General features: G+C 47.2%; 1 non-coding gene across 1 annotated transcript; it reads left to right on the top strand.

Moving 5' to 3' along the window:
- The first annotated feature begins 2,545 nt into the window (after window positions 1-2,545).
- On the top strand, window positions 2,546-2,652 carry LOC123289657 (U6 spliceosomal RNA). The gene has a single exon (XR_006533721.1). It is a non-coding gene; the product is annotated as a U6 spliceosomal RNA (small nuclear RNA).
- Window positions 2,653-10,522: the final 7,870 nt, after the last annotated feature.

The raw sequence follows: 10,522 nt of genomic DNA, 5'->3' as shown, positions 1-10,522 counted from the left end.
CACACAGTGTAGATCCTGTCCTCTTGTTGCTAAGGAGCCAGGCAACGAAAGAGATGACCCGCCACCCAAGGCAGGGGAGAGAGCTGTAGGATGCAGAGAGAGAGATCCTTCAGCAAGGGGATTGGGAGGACTTCCTGGAGGAGGGGTAGTTGTAGTAGGTTCTGAGGATGTGGGTAGAATGCCAACAGCAAAACTGGAAGCAGCATGAGAGACTGCATGCCCCTGTCATCCAGGTGCACAGGAACAGCCAGGGGTCGTTGTCCCTGCCTCTGCAGCTGGAATACTCTGCAGGAGCTAAGAGCAGAGCCTCTGGGTAGACCAACCTGGGATTAAGTCTTGGCACCATCAGTTCTTGCTGTGTGACTTTGGGTAAGTCACTTTACTTCTCTGAACTCTGGTTTATTTACCTGTAAAACTGGGCTAATAATGCCTACCTCATAGGGCAAAACCATGCGCAGTGGGTAAAGGCCTTGGTGCTCTGTCACACGGTTTGCACCCCATGAAGCCTAGCTGACGACAGTGGCCTGGTCCAGGAGGCTAGACTGACACAGGAGAGAAGGAGCCGGTATCGCTGGGTGGCGCTGGCCCCTTTGGGGAGCTGGTAAACCCTGTGCTGAGCTCCAGAAAGATCACGGCTTGTGGAATCAGAGGGTTCTGGGTTGAGGTCTCAGCTGTGCCACTTCCTACCCGTGTGACTTTGTTTTGAACCTCCCAGAGCCTGTGTTCTCTCATCTGTAAAAGGAGGTGTGTTAGAACCTTGGCTGCAAGGACCGGATACCCCCGGGTCATCTTGAGAAAAGGAGGTTTATGGAGTGGGAGGGCATGGGGATTTGAAGGAGCTTGGGGATGAGTCCCTTGGGCCCGCCGTGTCATGGGTGCAGCCTACGGGTGGGCCCTCCATGGACCAAGCGCCCCTTGGACCAATCCCCTCTTAGGGAAGGAACTGTCTCGTTTGGGGAAATGCCCTGTGAGGTCCTCTTCAGGAGGAGGGGAGCCTGTGGGTGTGGACCTGGCAGGAACCAAGGTGTCAGAGATGGGGGGCTGCTCTGTTGGTGAAGGCATTCGTGGTTTTGGTTCTGGGGGTGGGGAAAGGAGAAGGGGAGAGGAGGGAAGAAGTGAGAGAAGGGAGGGGTCACAGAGAGGAAGAGATGCTAAGACAGTTAAGGGAAGGTGAGTGAAACCCAGTATGGGGGTGCCGGGATGAGCAGTCCCAATGCAGAGGCTTCCTGCTCCACTTTCCTATGCTCACTTGTGCTTTCTCCGTCCCCCCACCTCCTGGACTTAGGAAAGTCTCCTGCAGTCATCAGTGCTGTGGGGGGAGAGTCTGATGGGAGTGGGGGGCTGGAATTCTAAGTAGGGACAGACTTTCACAACTGTGGTAAGCGGTGAAGATCAGCAGAGGCAGCAGTGATGGCTCTGGAACTTGCTGGAATCTTGAGCAGGCTCTGGGTTTGCACAGCTCCCTCTTCCCACCCCCTTTGGGAGATGAAGCCGAGTTTACCCTGAGGAGCAAGGGGGTACTCAGCCAACATCCGAGTTCCACTGGCATGTCTGTGTCAATAGCAATAACATCTCCATTATCGAATCCTTGAATGTACCAGGTACAGAGCCAAGAACTCTACACACATCCTCCTCCTGAATCCTCAGAACTGAAGTTCAGGGTTTAAGTGACTTGTCCAACTTGGAGAGCTTGTCAGGAGGGCGAACAGGCTCAAGACTTGAGTCCCTTCAGCCACTGCAGTGGACTGGAGCTGGTTCTGTAAATGAATGGACAAAGTCACAAAAACAGAAAGCCAGAAACATATCTATATAGATTTTTCACATGCTAACTATCATTTCCATGGGCAAAGGATGGGGTATGACTGAGAACAACTGGCTATGGGGAAAAAACCAAAATCTTCTATCACAGACTAAAATAAACCCAAATACTTATAACATTTAAATGCAAACAAATAAATGATAACAAATGAGTAATTTGATCTTCATTGTGTAAGATCTTTCTAAAAAGATGTGCAAAGTCAAAGACCATGGAAGAAAAAAGACTGATATATTTAACTAAATAAAACTTTTAAAATTCTGTAAAGCAAGAATACCTAAACAAATTTGAAAATGTAACAAGAAAATAGCCAAAATATTTGTAATCTATATGACACAGAGCAAAAAGGCTTTGCAAATTAATAAGAAGAAAGGAGAAAAGGTATAGGATATGAAAAGGCAGTCCAAAAAAATACAAGTGACTGATAAATGTATGAAAATATTCACCTTTGTTAATAACAAATAATTTAGATTAAGATAAGCATTTCTTCTCCCACCAATAGTCCAAAAGTAAACATACTCAGTACTGCTGAGGGTAGATGGAAACGGGAACTTTCAGGCTGAGGGAAAATCACTGGGACAGCTGTTTTGGGAGTAAATGAGAGATGGTGCACCAAAAGTCTTAAAACCACACTACTGCTATCAGCCTGCAATTCCATGACAACAACTTTATCCCGAGGAAATAATCACGGAGACATGCAAATGTTCAGCAACAAGAATATGCATTGCAGTGCTCGCTTCGGCAGCACATATACTAAAATTGGAACGTTACAGAGAAGATTAGCATGGCCCCTGCGCAAGGATGACACGCAAATTCGTGAAGCGTTCCATATTTAAAAAAAAAAAAAAAAAGAATATGCATTGCAGGGTGTGTGTGTCATGAGAAAATAGAAGAAAATAACCCAAATGTCTAATAAAAGGTAATCGGTAACATAAATTATGGACTATCCGCACAACAGAATAAATCCTTGACTGCCATTAAAGTTGACAATGTAAATCTAGTCCTAATAACAAGGAAAGATGTTCTAATTTTATTATTTAGATAAATAAAGCATATTACAAAATGATAGGTGTGACCTCATTTTGTAAAAATTTAAAAATCCATATGTATAAGTTGGCAAGGGAAAAATCTAGAAAATGTATGCTAAAGTATCAGTATACTCACTGGGAAATGGGATTTCAGGTGATTCAGTTTTTTCCTTTCATGTTTGATTGTTTTTAGTTTTTTGGGTCTTTTTGTTTATTATTATTTTTCCTCTAAAATAGTTCATTTCTCTATAAAAACATATCTGAACCAATCCCAAAATAATAAATGGATGATTTCACAGGATGCAGACATAACAGTATTTACAGGAAAATTCATAGCTTTAAACAATGTTATCATCAAAAAGAGAAAAGCAACCACCTTAGCCACTAAAAAAAGGAAGAATAACCCAAAGGAAAATGGGAAAAATAATATAACAATAAAGATTAAAATTAAAGTAAAAAATTGGAGAACAAAAACCAGAGGAACTAATAAGTAAGACCAAGAATTAGTTCTTTAAAAAGATTCACAAAATATTCAAACTTCTGGCAAATCTAATCAAAGGAAAAAAGGTCACAAACAAAATGAGAAAGGGGCATAACCACCCATTTAAAGGGATTCACACCGATAAGAAAATGCCATGCACAGTTTCATGGTCATACATTAGAAACATCTTAATGAAAATGGCTCATTTTTTACAAATACATGAACTACCGTGGGCCTCCAAAGATGCACCTCATTCGTAGGACAACAATCGGCCACCAGGGAGGCCCAGGGAGAATGAACTAGCTTTCCTGTGAAACTGTTCTGAGCATCAGCTTTCCTTTCCTCTTGACAAAGTAAAAATTAATCAACTTAATAAACAGAAAGGGAATCAGCTGCCGGAAGCTCCATCAAGCTCATCAAGATCAGCCTTAAAATATTAAGACGGATCATAGTTGCAGGGCAAGATGACATCATTTGACAGAAGCTGTGATTTCCTTCTAAGCCACAAACCAGCTCAGCCATTTCTGGGGCGCTGGCTCCCCCGGGGCCTCTTGGGTCACACGAGTGGCCTCTTTTGATTGGTGAGGTTCCAGACCTTGGAGCGAGCTTCTAGGCAAGGCTTGTGTGTCCAGGCACCTAAGTTCTGGTGAAGCTGCAGGCTTTAAAAACGAGCCTTCTCTCCTGGAAAGACCCCGTGCTGAGGACCGCTGACACGATGGGCTCCTTTGGTGCGTGGACTTTTTCGTGCTTTAATGATCACGAACTCGCCCCACGAGAAGCGCTGAGCCCTGAGTATCCAACAGGTTTGTGGACGGAACTAAAAACCGAAGGCTGTGGGTATTTCCTTGTACATTCTTTGCTCTGACATTTTCTGACTTAATCTGGGTCCTCTGTAAACATTAACAGCTGTTCATAATCATCACGGCAGAGTAAGTCAAAGTATGTCTTTTTTAACATCTATGTACAGGAAACTATTGTAGATGCTAAAACCCAATGATGGTGATCACATGTTACTGAAGCCTGTAGACTCCTGCCCAGCACACCGTACTTGTTGGGAAAGAAATATTCATTTGTCATACACCATTTTTTTTAACAAAGACTAATTTCAAAATACACTACCAGGAAGGAAATCAAAGAGAAAACATGAATTAGGCTCTCTGGATTTAAAGTCTTCTCCTGAAGCTCATCTTATTCCAGGGAGCCTGAGTTACGAATCTTGGATCTTATTCTGTCCTACCCTGTCAGCCGAGCCAGGGGCACCTGCATGGATCCACAGGGCGAGGGAGCCCATAGCGACTGTGGAGATGGGGTCACCAGTCACGGATGAGAAGACAGAGTCCCAGAGACGTACAGAGACTCCCTCGGCACTTCAGTGAATTAATATAAATGACCCTCGGGGAGGTGTTTCCCACTGGTAGTTGGCAGGTCTTACTTTGGGTTCCTGGGTGGATTATCAAGGTTCTCCAGAGAAACAGAACCAACAGGATGCATGTGTGTGATATAGTTACAGTTATAGACGTAGATAAAGATGTAGACGTAGATAAATTTATTATAAGGAATTGGCTCACGAGATTACGGAGGCTGGCATGTCCAAAAGCTGCGGGGGCAGATGGGCAGGTCAGAGACCCAGGGAAGAGTGGATGTTGCAGCTCGAGTCTGAAGACAGTCTGGAGGCAGGATTCCCTCTTCTTCCGGGACCTCAGCCTGTTTTCTCTTAAGGGCTTCAATTGATTTTATGAGGCCCACTCATGTTATGGAGGCTAATTTGCTTTAGTCAAAGTCTATTTATTTATATGTTAATCTCATCTAAAAAATAGCTTCACAGCAACATCCAGACTGGTGTTTGACCAAATATCTGGGTGCCACGGCCACGTTGACACGTAAGATTAACCACCGCATTGGGGAATAGATTCTGAGCTGGGGAGAGGCACGCAGAGCGCTTACAGGGGAGCGCTCTTGGAAATAACACCTTGGATGAGTGAGGAAAACAGCACAAAGAGGAAAGCTGGGTTGCAAGGCAGTTGCAAGAGAGGCCTCAGCCCAGCCCCCTGGGAACTCTCAAGCGGGCAGGGCTCTCGTTCCAACTGAGTCACAGCAGGGAGGCAGGGCTCCATCCGGCTGCACAGACGCCCGGCGCCCGGAGCATGAGTGCCCCCGCCTGGAATGAGGCGGCTGGATGAGGCTCACAGCAGCCACTACACAGGCAGGATCTCACTTTACCCCTTGAAGAACCTTGTAAAGTGGGCTCGATTATCCCCATTTTACAGATGAAGAAACTGAGGCTCAGAGCAGGGGAATAACTCGTTAAAACATACAGGGCTGGTGGGGAGATTCAAATCCAAGCCTGACGGGCTCTAAATTAGCCCGAGCTTTGCAGTCACTCAGCTCCGGTGTTCGGCCCTCCATTAGGATAAACGGATTCTCATGTCAGGGACTTTTCCTCTTCTCACTGGTTGAATTGGCGGAGTGTGTGTGTGTGACGCATGGCAGCTGGGTTCAGGGACGTATATGGCTTATAAGAAAGAGGAAACCGATAGGGGGTTGGAAAAGAGGAGACCCTCTTTTTAGCTCCATTTCAAATACTTTTTGCCTTTAGCCCAGCTGCCTCTGTTGGCGAGTCTGCCCTCTGACCTCTCTGGGGTAGGGGTCCAGGGCGCAGCAGCTTTGTCCCCCAGGGCCCATATGTAAAATATCTGCAGTGCGTCACCTCCCTCCGGGCATGCCCACATCCTGCAGGACGTCCTCAGCAGCCCCAAAGTCAGCTTCCACAGGAGCACCTTCTAAAGCATATTTCTAATCACTTGTTGAAGAATTTCGCAGCTTCTATTAAGTGGGGGGGTCCAAGAGGGCCGCTGGAAGCTGCTGCTTCGGATATAAGAGCCAGCCCATCCCCTGGCAAGTATACATGAGCTCCTACTGTGTGCCCAGCGCTGTCCAGGCAGCTTTCAAGTCCCACAGCTTTGGGGTGGGAACTCCACACTGCCACTCCTATGCCCTGATCTTAGGCTGGTTGTCTAACCTCGCCCAGCCTCAGTTTTCGCATCGCTCAAGAGGGGTGGTAATACCATTCAAGGACCTCCTGTGAGTGTTAGGGAAAATGTACATAAAATGCCTAGGATGGTGTCTGGCACGTGCAAGGGCTTAACAAATGTCAGCTTTCTTCCAGTCCCCGCAGTCCCTGCCCTTCGGGAGCTTAACGTCACCTACTGATTAGTTTCAATAAGTGGAGCAAGGGGACAAGGACACCGTCAGAGAGAACCAGCTGCTAACATGTCCCAAGTTCCCCCGGACTGGGTATACAGGGCGTGTGACCACCGGACCACAAGCCTGCAAGCCCCGCTCTTCCTCAAGCCGGTTGTGGAATGAGCTGTCGCAGATGTCCGGCTCTCTCCTGGTTACTGTCAAGTGACCTTCATCAAAGGCGGCACACAGGATTATTTCCAGAACTGCACTGGAAGCACAAAGCACTTGCCTGTCCTCAGGAACCACTCACGTTGGAGAGGGAAGCTCTGCTGTCACATGTGCACACAGACACACACATATGCACACAGGCACACCAGACAAAAGTCCAGGAAATGCGGACTTCCCGAGTAATAGCGGCTACTGAGCACTTCGCATTTGCCAGGTACCATGCTAATACTTCACAGGCATCGTTTCACTTAATCCCCACAGCGGCTCCATGGGGTAGAAATATTACTAACAGTGGTTAACAGATGAGAAAACCAAGGCACAGAGAGGTTAAGTCATTGCCGAGACTGGCTGCTGGTAAGTGGTGGAACTACAGTTTGAAGCCAGACAGGCTGAATCCAGAGTCTGGGCTTCTAACCTCCAAACCCTTCTGTCTGCCTCGGATGATGGATTACAGGTGCTTGCAGGGAGGAGGGAGGTTGGGAGAGGCAGGGAAGGCTCCCTGGAGGAAGTGGCAGTTAAGGAAGCAACGGCTAAGAAGGACTGAGCACTGACTTGATGTAGGCTCTGAACATGGAGTAGGACGCGGATGGCAGAGAGCCCTGGAGAAGGCATCACAGAGGATAGCTCTGCAGAAGCAAAGGCAGGAGGTGGGACCCGAGTGTAAGTGCACTGGATGCAATGAGGAAAGGGAGCCAACTGGCACAGAAGGTACATGTTAGGCCTGGGAGCCTGGCAGGGCATCCGAGCTGTCATCCCCTCCCCTCCATCACTGCTTGTCCCTTAGCCATGGAAGCGGAGAAGTGAGCTTCCTCCTTCTTGGCTCCTTTCTGACTTTGGCGTCTGACATACTGACCCACATCCCAAGCAACAGCACGCTCCATTCCAGCTGCCTTGGCAGGGCCTGTTGGCTTCATGGCTGCTGTCACCAAGTCTTACACTTGGGCAGGCAGAGAGGAAACCATCCGCGCCAGAGAGCTCCGTGCTCCCCGATTGGTCCTTTCAACTGAGGTTTCCTCAGAGCCTGGGCCCTGCTCTGGAGGCCCTCCACCGAGCCTGTGTCCAGACCAAGGGAGAGCGTACGAGTGCTCTGGGCCCTGCAGCTGCCGGGGGATGAAGCAGCCAGCCGTGTGTCACTCCCTCCTCCTCAGAGCTCCTCACAGCTCCTGCCTTGGTGTCTGCAGACTGGCCAGAGAGGTGGTGGCTCCTGGAGAAGGTGGCTCTTGATGGGATGGGCAATATTGAAAGCGGTAATGGGAAGAAGCAAATGAAAGGAACAGGACAAAGCAAGCAAGGTATCTATGCGGGCTGGCAGTCAGTTGCTCATTTATTCAATCCACAGACACTTGTTGAGTACCTACTGAGGTCAGGCCATTTACAGGAAGGAAAACAGGCAAAATAAGGCTGGAGCTGTCTTGTGGGACCTCTCTCCTCCTGATGTTCCCCAGGAACCTCCACTTGTGAGTGTCCCAAAATAACCTCATCATGTTTATATTCTCCTCCTCTTGTATTCCCTGTGTCCATGAATGACACCACTGGGAACCCAACTGGTGCAGCCAAAAGATTGGGCGACATCCTTGAGCTCTCTCTCCCTCACTCCTCATGCCCAGTACATCAGCGCCTCCTGTTAAGCTGCCCCTCTGAACAGCTCTCAGATCCGTCTACTGTTCTTGATTTCTCTGCTGCAGTCATGGTAAGGACCCACCATCTCTGCCTGAACGTCTACAGCAGCCTCCGAACTGGTATCTATGCCCTCACTTTCGCCTCCCTCCTGTCCATTCTCTGCACCTCGAACGGAGGCATCAATCAAAAGCATCAGGTCCATCACAGCACTTCCAGGCTTAAAATCCTTTGTTGGTGGTTCTCCCACTGCCCTCAGGACAAGTCGTGCATGACCTCCACTGCCTACTCCATCCAGCTAATTTCTCTCCATTTTCTGGATGCCTTCATAGCTGCTCCTCTTGGGGAGCTCCCCTCACCCTACAGGACATGCCATTAGTCTCTCTGCCACCTCCCTTCCCCCCACCTCCAGTAGCAGCGGTAGCCCAGGTGGGCCCTTGCTTAGGACACTGCCGATGTCCTACCATCAGGCTTCCACCTTGCAGGCCTGTTGGGCCTCTCTGACTTTTTGGCTCCACCCTCCCACCCTTGGAAGGACAATTCTGAGGTATATTCTGGATAGTTCCTCAGGGGGTCTCCTCAAATCGAGTCCTGGTTACCCCCAAGTGTACCCAGCTCAATTTCACACCCTCATTGGTTTTCCCTCTTTCCTTTCATGCTCCAGCACCCTCACTCCTGGGCCAGGGATCACCATCCAGATAAACTCCCTGCTCCTAAGTCCTTGCCTCAGGCTCTGCATTCAAAGGACCCAAACCAAGGCACTCCTCCTCTCACTCAGACAGGAGCAGGCGCACTGCCATTCTTTTACTGCTCAGATACTGACCATTCTGTGTCATAACTGCCTGTCTGTACGTCCATCTCCCCCACATCAGTGAGAGTGGGAAAAGAGAAGGGACCATGGCTGTCCCTTCCCAGCACACAGCACAGAGTACCTCAGTAGGTGTTATGAAGCGAATGGACAAGAAGTAGGGTGTTCATGATAAAAACACGCAACAAACTGGGAATGGAAGAGAACCTCCTCACCGTGATAAAGGGCATTTGTGAAAAACCACAACTAACACCATACTCAACGTGGAAAGACAAAGCTTTTCTCCTAAGATCAGAAATAAGGGGAGGATGCCCACTCTTGCCCCTTATATTCAACAGTGAACTGGAGGTTATAATCAAGGCAATCAGGGTAATCTCTCAAATGAAATAAAAGGCATCCAGATCAGAAAAGAAGAAGTAAAATTATTTCTAAGCACAGACAACATGATCTTATAGATAGAAAATCCTACAGAATAAAAAAAGACTCAACTATTAGAGCCAATAAACAAACTCAGCAAAGTTACAAAATACAAGATCAACATGCAAAAAATCTAATGTATTTCTACATACCAGCAGTAAATAATCCAAAAAGTAAATTGAGAAAACAATTCCAGGCTGGCCCGGTGGCACAGCAGTTAAGTTCACACATCTGCTTCAGTGGCCCAGCATTTGCCAGTTCAGATCCTGGGTGTGGACCTATGCACCACTTGGCATGCCATGCTGTGGCGGGCATCCCACATATAAAGTAGAGGAAGATGGGTACGGGCTAGACAGCTCAGGGCCAGTCCTCCTCAGCAAAAAGAGGAGGATTGGTGGTGGATGTTAGCTCAGGGCTAACCTTCCTCAAAAAAAAAAAGGAAGAAGAAGAAGAAAACAATTCCATTTAAAATACCTTCAAAAAGAATAAATATTTAGGAATAAATTTAACCAAAGAGATGCAAAACTTGTACATTGAAAACTATAAAATATCACTGAAAGAAATTTTAAAAGATCTAAAAAAATGGAAAGACATCCCATGATCATGGATTGGAAGATTTAGTATTGTTAAATGTCAATACACCCCAAAGTGACCTATTGATTCAACACAATCTCTATCAAAACCTCAGTGGCCTTTTTTGCAGAAATGGAAAGGCTGATCCTCAAATTCATATGGAATTGCAAGGGCTCCTGAACAGCCAAAACAATTTTGAAGAAGAAGAACAAAGTTGGAGAACTCACACTTCTTAATTTCACAACTTATTACTAAGCTACGGTAATCAAAACAGTGCATTATCAGCAAAAGGATAGACATATAGAGCAATGGAAGAGAATTGAGAGTCTAGAAGTAAACCCACACATCTATGGGTCAACTGATTCTGACAA

This window comes from Equus asinus, chromosome 10 (genome assembly GCF_041296235.1).
Source record: "Equus asinus isolate D_3611 breed Donkey chromosome 10, EquAss-T2T_v2, whole genome shotgun sequence".
In the NCBI taxonomy this organism is placed as follows: Eukaryota; Metazoa; Chordata; class Mammalia; order Perissodactyla; family Equidae; genus Equus; species Equus asinus.
Note: the sequence above shows the minus strand (reverse complement) of the source record. Positions and strands in the feature narration are given on the sequence as shown.